Below are 10,773 nucleotides of genomic sequence, written 5' to 3'. Positions count from 1 at the left end.
GCACTTATAAACTCCCGAGAATGTTAACCCCCATTGAGCAATATTGATTATTTGAGAAAAAACTATGCATAGACTCTTGGGGATTCACGTCGAGGGACAGTCTAAGGTTTTCGGACTTGTCGGGTTGGCTGGATAACCGACAGATGAACCTCATCAGCCATAGGACAGGCATGCATCATATGCATACTACTTGAATTACTTGTTTGTGCATTAACTGGGTGTGCCTAAGTGTACTTGCCATGCTAAATGTATATTTGTTACCTACACTACTTGTAACCTTCTTGTGCTTGCCTTTATCTGTTTATTTGTCTATGAAATGCTGATGGAGATGAAGGTATGTAGGAATGGTAGAATGGGATCTAGATTTAAAGTTAAGTTAAGTTAAGCTTAGATACTCTTAGAAAACCACCTTTTATGGCTTCTGTTTAATACCTTAAGCTCTATAATCTGAGTGTCGGCATTCTAGCATTGCCTCTGGCATTTCCAAGACCTTATATATTATATGTGTGGCACCTTTACCATATTGAGAACCTCCGATTCTCATTCCATACTATGTTGTTGTTTTTCAGATGTAGGTCGAGAGGCATCTCGTAAGGCATTTGGACCCCTGAGGCGAAGTGGTTACTGGGTTATTTTGTTGTACAGTGATATATATATATATATATATATATATATATATATATATATATATATATATATATATATATATGTACTTAGCTCTCTGTCTCTCTCTCTTTGTATAACCTATTCTATTGATCCTCTTAGAGGTTTGTGGAGAGGTAGGATTTTGTTTATGTACATTTGGGTTTTGGATATATATATATATATATATATATATATATATATATATATATATATATATATATATATATATATTTGTGTAAATATTCTCCGGCCAGTCTTGACTTCCCGAGTTGAGTTAGGAGCTTGTTATTTTGTATCTTTGGACTCTATTCCTACTTTTATAATCTTATGTTTTATGGTTATAGCTTTCTTAACACGCAAGTTAACTCATTTTTTGAGCGTTGCGCTTTTATTTCGCGATTTTTAGTTCCCCTATTCTTCAAGGCTCCTAGTATATTACAATCTTTCTGCTATTACATGTATACATTTTTTTTTAAAGGTCGTAATACCACACCACCTCTGTTTTACGACTTAAGCATAAAATTCAATGTGGTAGGGTGTTACATAAACTATTTTTATAATGGATTTCTTTCTATTTGCAAGTATTTATTTGCTTTGATGGTATTTCCTTTCCTACTCAGAACATGTGATGATGATGTTCTCACCCCCTACAGATTTTTTTCAATGACAGGTTCAGATAGCTTTGGCGCGAATCCGTGATTGAACCACAAGCTTATTATATATATGATTGTACTTTATGAATTTGGTTTAGTTAGTAGATTTTTCCCTCGTTAATTATTGTTTTTATTTTAAGAAGGGTAGGACTTGTATTTGAGAAGTTTTGAATAAGTCTACGTATTTATTATTATGTGCATATAATTATGTGATTATGTGGTTTAAAGTAAAGATTTTTCTATTTTTTAATTAAACCCAGTTTATATTCACGAAAGCTCAATACTAAACAAAGATAGTAATAAATTAATGTAGTAGAGGTAGGTAACGCCTGAATTTTTAGTGCGATCATGAGGTACTAAAAATTAGGGTGTTATAATCTTAATTGTAAAAAATTATTAATTATGGACATCATATGTATGAAATTATGAATGTTATGAACACAAAATTATGGATGTTATTAATATGAAATTATGGATATTATATTTATACACTTATGGACTTTATAAGTAAATTTGTTAATAAATTTGTCATTATTCCACTTTGAAAAATATAAAACAAATATTAGCTAAGTGAGACAATAAATTAGTGATTATAAAAAAATTAATTAAAATTAATGACAATTAAAATTTAGATTACTCCAATCTTACAATATTTATGTACGTGAAATAATAAGAAAATAATAATTTAATGATTACAAAGAAAAATTAATTAACATTAATGACATTCAAAGTATATTATTATAATTAGTCTTTAATTATAATAATATATGTGAAAATTAAATTATAAAAAGTCTCTTTAATATATGATATGTTGTATTCTAAATTTCTAATAGTTAAGAATATAATATGATAAATTAAATGATAAGAGACCGAAATAAAAAATTAAAATATAAAAAATTATATAAATAAAATAAAATTAAAAAATTTTGATTAATTATGCCTGAATTATTTTGATTTCTAAAACTTTTTCAAAAAATATAGCACAAAGACAGATGAAAAAAAAAAGAGAAAACACAAAAACTAGAAGGAAGGAATTAAGAAAAGGATGGAAGAAACATATATTTTGGCACGTGCATGCATAATATAACACCCTAATATTCAAATCCTTATACTCGAGTCATAAGTCAATGATAATAAGGTGATATGACTCACAAGGTAGATTTTTTTTTACAAAGTTTATAAGTTTAATTGAAAGGAATATTAATCGAGAAATCTGAAAAGAGTAAAAATAAAATCGCGAAGTCGTATCACTCAAGCATCGACAACTAAAAGATAAAGCGTGAAGTTGAAAGTGATATATAGATAAAGACATTAAGGAGAATAAGAGAAAGACAGTATATAAATATATAACATAAGTAAATAGCCACTAGTCGCGACCCGCGAAGTTTATGCCGGCTAAGGTACAATATGAAAGTAGTTGACAACAGTACCTCCTAATCTCTCCTAAATAAAACATGAAAGCCTCTATAGGCATGTTCAAAAGAGTTCAATACATAATTTAACCTTTTCAAAATAAATTTGGAGAGATTCTAAGCAAAATATAAAGTGGAGAATATAAAGATCTTCGCCATCTCTCAGATGAACCACAGCTCACTTCTGAGCACCTAGACCTGTATCTGAAAAACAAGAGATATATACAGAATGAGAACCCCCGACCCATGTGTTCCAGTACGGTAAAAGTGCCAAATAAATACAATGCATTATAATAAAAACTCACTAAGCATTCTAAACTTCCTTTCACCAAATATTCACCCTATGTTCTCGCTAATCCATAAACAGGCAACTGTCATAAGGGAATGCTAAATCTAATTCATATTTTTCATGCTTCCCGACTTTCTAACTCTCCAACAAACCAGGATTAGAATTATAAACAAAACCATCCCCAATTATTATGTCTTAGTAATATCATATCATTACTTCATATCCTCACCCGGAGCAAGTGAAATCACTTCACTCGTCTACCCAGGGAGCTCAATTATCTCATTATCAACCTGGAGCAGTGAAATCACTTCACTGCGTCTACCTAGGGAACTCAATTTATCTCATTCAATAATCATCATTTCACATTAATCATATCATTATTCCATTTCAACAAGAACAGCCCTCAGCGTCAACCGACACCAACATGATGAACCTCTCAGTTGTACAAACACATTCAATACAGACAAGTAATACACAATTAAAGTACAGGTAGAACAAGTAGCACATAATCAGGTAACATAGCATATATGATATAGCAGTCTAAAACAAATAGGCAAACCCAAACAATTCAAACATATGCAAATGATGTATGCCTGCCCAGTGGCTGATAAGTCTCATCTGTCGGTTATAAAGCCAACCCGACAAGTCCTGGTAGCTAACCATTGGACTGTCCCTCTGTCGTTCGTACATCCCCAACTCGAGTTATTCACAATTATAATAATAATCACACAACACCCACACTGGTGTTTATCGATGGGGGCGAGCTCATCCAGAACTTTCATAGTGTCTGGCCACACTTGTGACATAGGATTAATAGAATCTCGAATCTTAACCTGGAGCAAGTGAAGCCGACCCACTACATCTACCCAAGGAAATCCTAAACTCAGATAATTTTACAAATCTCAAATCAACCTCGACTGGGAGCAAGTAGGGGCTAACCACTGCATCTGCCCTAGGAGTTGCAACCAAACCCAGAGCATGTGGAATCAATGCCACTGCATCTACCCAAACAGGTATATCTCACCACTCCCGGAGCAAGTGGATCAATGACACTGCATCTACCCAGGGAGGTATATCTCACCACATTTCGGAGCAAGTGGATCAATGCCACTGTATCTATCCAGGTAGGTATATCTCACCACAATTTGGATCAAGTGGATCCCGGAGCAAGTGGGGCGAAACCACAACCCTTGCGTCCACCCGAAGAGCCTCTATACTAACCAACCTCGAGCAAGTAGGGTGCAACCACAACCCTTGCATCTACCCAAGAGGTACATTCTCATATGCCCAAGAGGAACCAAGGAGGGGATCCTAACCTCTCACCATCTCGCTGCGGGCGATTTTACAATACCAGGAGGAATATGGAAGGGGATCCTCACCTTCCTTTATCTCTCTGGGGTCGCACTTTCGAGAAAGAGAGCTCAAAATAAAATGATCATTCAAAGCCATATTTTCATTTCCAGCTGTAAATCAATATTTATCATAGCCATCCCATCTCATAACATAACCCAAAATCAGCCAATAATCATTATTAAATATAGCCCTTTGGCTCACGGCATACACCGCACTTTCATCATCACCCATCATTAATCATAATTCATCATTACTCTCCCTTTACTTCACCCTCAAGCCACCACTCTTCCTATTCCCTTCTCATTTCTAGGCCTACCATAAGGCTTTAAGACTTAAAGGGTGAGAATGGAGGTTTAAAAGTTTGAAATTCGGCTTTAAAAACTCAAAATCAACTTTTGCTGTAAACAGGGTCATGCATGTGCATCGCCCATATGCACGCGTGGAAGTCAGAAATGCAGAGTGACATGTACGCATCGCCCATGCGCACGCGTGGGAGTCAAAAACGCATAGTGACGCGTGCGCATCGTCCATGCGCACGCGTGGGTGCGTTTTGTCCTCCTTGCACAAAACCAGCACAGTACTTGCGCAACTCTTGGGATTTTCTACTGGACATTCACATCAGTGCAGCGACGTGTACACGTCGGCCAGGCGCACGCGTGGGAGAGTAAAACTTGAGAGTGACGCGTGCGCGTCTGTCACGCGTGCGCGTGGAAGCACGATTGGCCAAAAAATTTACTAAAAGCTGCAGAATTACATTTTCAAGCCCCAAACTTCCAACACAAATAACTTCTTCTACAAAATTCCTTTTTCAACCATTTTTGAACCGTTGAAAAGATTGTTGAATAAACTTTCAAAAAAAATCATTTTTGAAAAATTTTTCCAATGTTCACAAGCCAAATTTATTTCCACTCATCCAAATGACCACAACCCTACCACATTCACATAATTACACTCAACCAAAACCAAACCTACCTCATCTACACAATTTCATCCAAAACCATCAAATTCCACACTTCAATTCCTCAAACTTTATTATTCAATAACCAAACCAATTATTCACACATTCAATATTTAAAATCTATCCAATCTCTTATATCATCACACAATACACACAACAATTTACCTTCCTTTCCTCTTTTGGGCCTCCGGCCCAAAATTCACGGCCTCTGGTGCAAAGTCACAATTTAAATGCATATTCTACAAACTAATACTCATTATCCAATTCATCAAATTCTCAACACACCAAACATACAATTCACACAATTCTCAACCCAATCATTAATTTACATTACATATCAACTATGAATATTAGTACTAACTATTTACACAATCCAAACTTAATCCTAGAGGCATCTAGCCTAGAAATTCTCATCACACTATACCGTACTTAAATAAAAGTTAAACCGTACCTTAGCTCCAAGGCTCACCAAAGCTCCACAATCAAAACCAACCTCCCAATTGTGCACCAAAATCACGCAAAACTCTAACATAGTCAATTTTCACATTTATAATCAACCTAGGGTTCATGAAATTGATCAATCACATGGGTTAGAGGGTTTCTTACCTTAACCCATGAAATTTTGTGATGAATATCACCAATGACCCATACTAGAGCACCTTTAAACAACCAAAATCACAAGATTTCTTCAAAACCCAAATCAAATTCAAAATATAAGAGGAAAAAAGAAACTGGGCAGAGGAGAGTTAAATAATCACACAAAACTTTGATAGAATCGAAGAGGAGGAGAAGAGCAACGCGTGGCTGCAAACAGCTTGTCAATCGGAGTTCCAGATCAAAAGTTATGGTGATTTGAAGTTTGATGGAGTTAGGATTTTTTCTCTTCTTCCTCCCTTCTCCATTTTAGCATCCCAAGCCTCTTTTTTTAGAGTTAATAAGCTGAAATACTCATAAGTAATGTTTATATATGTTGGGTCTTGGGTCCACTTGGGCCCGATTTACTTATTTTTGTCCGTTGGCCCAATTTTGAGCCAAAATATTTAAGATTAGAGTTTTAAATTACATTTTAAATATTTCTTCATTCCCTAATTATAAATCCTAATTTCTTTGTTTTATTCACTTATGATTAATTTTTCCAGCTGCAGTACCAGACAGATCTCAGTTGGTACTGCCTGTGAAAATTCCAGTGTACGTTTTTACGCAGAAAACTATGTTTTCCAACTCAGAAAAATCCACTGAGTCTAAATATCATATTAAAATTATCAAATTCTAATAGCTAAATTTTCTAACCATATTCGCTCTTATTTAATTTATTATTTAATTACGGTTTAACCAGGTTTTGCTCATAAAACTCTTTAATAAAGTGTAACAGTAATATTATATGAACAAGTCCTTTAATAATTAAGTCAAATAAAATTGGTCTATAATCATCCTACTCAAAAAAAGTAATACAAATGTTTGAATCACACATTATTACTCCAGATACACTAAATTAGTGTATTTTGTGTCCATCCTGACAGGAAGAACACAGAAAAACTAACAAGGAATACAACATATTTTTTATTTTTCTTATATTATTCTTGTTAATTTTTTATAATTATATTTTTTTACTATTATATATTTTTTTCAAATTTTCTGGATGAAAAAAATTTATTTTGTTAAAACATATTTTTTTTACTATTATTCTTGTTAATACTTTTGTCACACGAATTTTTTTTCCATGGGTATAACGTTAGTTTCTTATTTGATAAGTACTTTTGTTAACGTTTACAAATTTCATGGATGCAAAGAGTATTTTTTCTCATATTTGTATTCATCACAAAAAGTTTACATACCAAAAACTATGAGAAATGACCAAATAAAAATTACATCTTTATTTTTGGTAATATGAAGTGCAGAAAAGGAAAAAGAAAAATCATCAATCTACCCTTTGCTATTTGTTAAAAAAAAACCTTGTAATATAGTATGCTATTATGTGTCATGGCTTGTTCTTAATATGCCGAGGGCCAACTTCTGTATGGATCTTTGAGTGTATTAGTGTTGCCAGATGCGAGAAAATCATCTACATGCATAATACATAAATGAAAACCAATTAAATTTAGTTGATGCAACTCTCACTCTATGAAACATATTTAAATTAGATTAATTTTATTCCTTAATCCTTATCCATGAACCCTATTTTTTGTTAATAAAAAGTATTAGGGGTATAAATTTCAGCCACATAAATATCATTTTAATTAAATTTCACACAATCTATTATTTTTTTCTAGATTTAGGATCTAGGTCTAGATTCATTTTACATCATTCCACAAACCAAAGTTCCATAAGTGAATATTTCTCTTGGTGTAGGCTTATTGGGATAATTAAACAACCCTAAGAGGCCAAAATTTTAACTTCAAAGATTAAAAATTTGGTCACAAGATACAAGATTTAATTTGGATATATAACGGGATATATTGCTTAACTATATGAGTTATCATGCCTTGCGTGTAATAGATTTTTATTATTAAATTAAATTTATCTTAATATATCATAGTATTGTCTATAGTACCATAATAACTTAGCTATGAAATATAATACGTACCTGGTAATCTCCAAGTATTCGTGACTTAAAACTTGCTGCACAATAATCAAAATAGTATTCCCATGTCCTAATAAATTTTTTGTCGAACCCAAGAGCCAAAATTTCACTGACAGAACAAGAAAAGTTTTAAATAAATGTTAGTGTAAGAAGTAATAGAAGAAGAAGAAGAAGAAAAAAGAAATTAGAAATGGTAAATTTCAACAATTAACTAGTGCATGGTGAGTGTTAACGTCAATCTAATAAAGTATGTTCCAATCAAATTAATGACATGCTTCTGTATTTTCTTGAAGTTCTTTCTCCACAACCTTAATGTTTGATAGTAATGGATTCCAATATTCTCAGCATACTCCACACTATATTCAAAAAAGTTCATTTTATCATTAAGAAAAAAGAAGAATGAAGGAATGGTCATGGTCATTGAAGTTAGAAATAACATATAAATTGTACCATAGTCTTGATGCAGCTGTCATGGCTGATGTTACCCTACTTAGGGAGGGTAGGCATCCCCCTTGAAAAATATATTCCTTTATAAATTCACTACTACGCTTGTGCTCATCATAAGACTCATCCGGACATGATATAAATTATGTTGTAAGATAACCATCTTCAAAAGTTAGTACAATTTTAAATACCAAATTTTATAGTAGCTAATAGTAAGTATTACTCCCTAGAACTTTATAATACCTGGAGAAAGAGAAGGCCATTATATACTAATATTGATTCGCAACAACCGAAAAACTCTTCCATATATTCATGACCAACTACTTATATCATTCCACTAAAATACCATACTACATGTTATGTGATATGTAGAAAAATATTGCTTTTCTATGTAGATTTGCAAAGTTAAAATGAAAATATGCTCACGCAAATATAATCCTATCATATTTGAATGTCTTTGGTAGTTGACGATAATCACACAGTAGAAATTTGATATGATCTTGAAATCATGAATTCACAACACTTAGAATGAGTAGTATTCATGCAATGATCTCAATAGTAAAATGAAATACCTAAATATGGCTTGTATTTTTATCTTGTTATGTTACTTTATTTTATACTAAGAAATTAATTAATCACATTAGCTTTTCATATACCTGAAATCCAGCATATCTAACTCTTTTTTCTGCAAATTTCAATTGCTCCTTAGATAAAGTGATGCCAATACATTTGCATCCAGTTCATTTGACAACTTCAATGGCAAAACTTTCCCATCTGCACCTGAGATCAAGAACTTCATGTGTGCTGTCTATCCTAGCCTTCATATATTTTAAAAAGTTGATGTTGTCAGGCCATTCACAATTTACCAACCACAATACATTGATAAAATAACATTCAAAGATACTCACTTTTTCAATGAGAAGAGACATTTTTCTCAGTTGTGATCTTTTAAGTTTTCATCTTCATTCTGTGTTAGAAATACAAATAGACTAATAAGAGAAAATGAATAAGTATAAGACAAAGATATTTATGACCAGTAAAAAGTAGGCACTTGAGATATATTGTGAAAATAAAATAAAATAAATAAAAGAAAAATAGTTAATAATTGCACTAACACATCTTTATTAAGTAATGATTGTAGTTGACATAAAGTACTTTTTTAACGTAAAAGTTGCAACTTATGCATGAAGTTCTTTTTAATTCTAGTTACAAAAAGTTGTAATAAAGTTCTTTTATTGTGCATATTGTGTAGAATAATCTCATTGAAACTTGTAACTTTGGTAGTTATTGATGTTATACCAGATCATATTGTCTAGAGATGTTGCGACGAGCTTATGTGAGAGTATTTTTCTTAACGTAATGCTTAAAGAAGAACTTTGCAGATGCTAAACCAGTTGTAAGGAAATTGGTGTCCATAAATCCTTGAAGACATAAAAATACAATTACAATTTCAGTACTTTCTATCAACTTACCTATTCTTTTTCAATTTTTAGTTTGAAGCATTTGATGAATCTATACTTGATTTGATGAAAATCTGTAGCACAAGTACAAAAAAATATGGAAGTAAATACTAAAGTATGATATGCATAATTATATGTTAATTTGATCCTAATGAATATGTATACCAGAAAAAGATTCAAAAGACCGTTATCTTTATCATCAAGGGAAAAGTCTCCATTAATATATGCATCTGCAAGACCTAAATTAGCTTGTGTCATAACCTAACAAGAACAACAAAAAACGTTAATTATCATTATCTTAGTTCCATGCCAAAAAGTAGAAATGAAAATCACTAACTTCATTTCATGCATAACTCTAAAGCACATACCTTCCAATAAAATTGGGGATTATGGATTCTCATAACACACTTCAAAGAGTGCTTCATATTGTTTCCTTCAAAGGTAAACATTGTTCCTCCCTCTTCTAATAAACTGTAAACTCCTCAAGATAAGATATAAAGTGAGTCAAGAACTAGAATACAATTGATGTTAAAATCTTCTAAATAACATGATTGTTTCAAGAGAATTGCATTATTTTATGAAATTGTTATTCCAATAGTATTATTGTGTATGAATATGATACTTCCAACTTAAAGTGTAAAAGGAGTAGAATTTCTCTCTCTAGAATACAAGAACAAAAACTAGCTAAAATTATATGTAATGTGTGTATGATTGAGTCCCCCCTTTCCCCCTTAGTTCCTTGGGTCTTTTCCATGCAGAATTGAGCTCAGATTGGGCCTGTAGCCTTGCAAAAATCGCCATCCACAATTTCATTAATGAGTCACGTGCTGGGTGCCACGGGTGTGCGTAGGTCACGCGTGCGCGTCATATGAACTCCTCGAGGCACGCATACGCTTCAGTCATGCGTACGCGTCGGTGAAGTTTCACGATCACCACGCGAGTGCGTCAGCTTATGTGCGCGCTAGCCTCAGCTACACA

The 10,773-nt window shown here is 32.8% G+C and overlaps 1 pseudogene; it reads right to left on the bottom strand.

Annotated features, from left to right (window-relative positions):
- Positions 1-7,288: 7,288 nt before the first annotated feature.
- Positions 7,289-10,244, bottom strand: LOC112709373 (uncharacterized; annotated as a pseudogene).
- Positions 10,245-10,773: the final 529 nt, after the last annotated feature.

This window comes from Arachis hypogaea, chromosome 9 (genome assembly GCF_003086295.3).
Source record: "Arachis hypogaea cultivar Tifrunner chromosome 9, arahy.Tifrunner.gnm2.J5K5, whole genome shotgun sequence".
Taxonomy (NCBI): domain Eukaryota; kingdom Viridiplantae; phylum Streptophyta; class Magnoliopsida; order Fabales; family Fabaceae; genus Arachis; species Arachis hypogaea.
This window is presented reverse-complemented; position numbering and strand designations above follow the sequence as displayed.